Here is a 1,532-nt window from a genome sequence, read left to right on the forward strand (position 1 = left end):
ACACACACACACACACACACACACTCCACAGCACACCCGCAGTCACACATTATCTACTGTGTTCTATGGAAGCTATCAACATGGCTGTGGGGACGCGGTCTTCAGAGTCTGTGGTGTTCTGACAATCTTTATGGTGTCTGGATGTAGTGAGAGGGGAGGCAAGTGTGGACGTGGGGTTCTGCTATTCACTATTGCCAGCCGTTCTGCTTTCTGGATTTAGTCTTGTTAAAAATCATAGGTTGTTAAAAGTCCATGGTTAAAGATGAATTATTTTTTATGGAGATAAATATAGGAAAGTATTCCAACACAGTGCAGAACTAAAACCACTAGCCCTCTATTTCATCTTATGGTATGTTTTCTGTGCTGGGGATCAGATGGCCATGTGCATGCTGAGCCCGTACTCTGCCACTGAGCCTCAGCCCTCCCTTGCCTTGCAGCTTGGATTGCGAAGGGTCCATTTGAACCCATGGAAATTGTAGAAGGAATTTTCGGAATCCCTTTAAGAAAGAAGGGAAGTGACGTAATAGCAGTCCCTCAGGCGGAGAGACCTGCCGCAGAAAACAGCGCAGACTTCTGCTTTTGTGTCTGGTGGGCCCTGATGGTGGGTGGGGTGATCTCACCCCTAATAAGGCAGCTGAAAGAAGTGATCTGTTCACCACAAAGGTGTTGTTACTAAATAGGAAGAAATTACATGAGTCATGTCAGGTTGGTTATGGTACACATATGTAATACATGTAGTGAAGTCTTACGTAGTAGCCTGAGGTCATATTCTCAGAGTCTCAGGTGATGTGAGCTTGTGGTTGAATATGAACTATGGAGACTGCCACCCAGGTCTGTGCGTACAGTAAGGTCATCCTTATAGGATGTATATGAGAACATTGGTAGCCAATACATTGAATGTTAGGATGCTTCTCTCTCTGTCTCTTTCTGGTTAGTGAGGTATATTTCAATTTCATGATATATACTTATAAAATCTATAACCAAGACATATTTTAAAATGTTGATCTCTTGAGACACCATAGCACATGTTGTTTCTCAGTGACAGTCTCATCGATATGATGGGGATTCCTCTGAACTCACATGAGGACTTCAGGAGCCCTCCCCCCCCATGGACTTAGTGTATTCATGAAATGTGTTCTGCTGTGGCCATCACCACAATCAAATTGAGAATATTTCTACTGCCTGGAAAGAAATTCTAGACCCAGTGACAGTCACCTCCTTAGCCGTCTGGCACAGTCTCCTTTCTGTCCCTATGATGTGACCTTTCTTTTCCTCCTCTTCCTCTCCTCTTCCTCTCCTCCTTCCCTCCTCCTCCTTTCCTCCTCCCCTCCTTCTCCCCTCTTCCTCTCCTCTTCTTCCTCCTCTCTTCCTCTTCCCCTCCTCCTCCCATCTTCCTCTCTCCCTCCCCTCTTCCTCCTCCCCTTCTCCCTTCTTCCTCTCTTCCTCCCCTTTTCCTCCTCCTCTTCTCCCCTTTTCTTCTCTTCCTCCCCTCTTTTTCCCTTCTTCCTCCTCCCCTCCTCCTCCCCTCATTC

At 46.3% G+C, this 1,532-nt stretch overlaps 1 protein-coding gene across 2 annotated transcripts in view; it reads left to right on the forward strand.

Annotated features, from left to right (window-relative positions):
- The window catches only part of Nt5dc3 (5'-nucleotidase domain containing 3), a 50,943-nt gene that overhangs the window by 19,787 nt on the left and 29,624 nt on the right, over positions 1–1,532 (forward strand). The window lies entirely within an intron of this gene.

The sequence above is a fragment of the Grammomys surdaster genome, unplaced genomic scaffold (genome assembly GCF_004785775.1).
Source record: "Grammomys surdaster isolate TR1022 unplaced genomic scaffold, NIH_TR_1.0 322, whole genome shotgun sequence".
NCBI classification, from domain to species: domain Eukaryota; kingdom Metazoa; phylum Chordata; class Mammalia; order Rodentia; family Muridae; genus Grammomys; species Grammomys surdaster.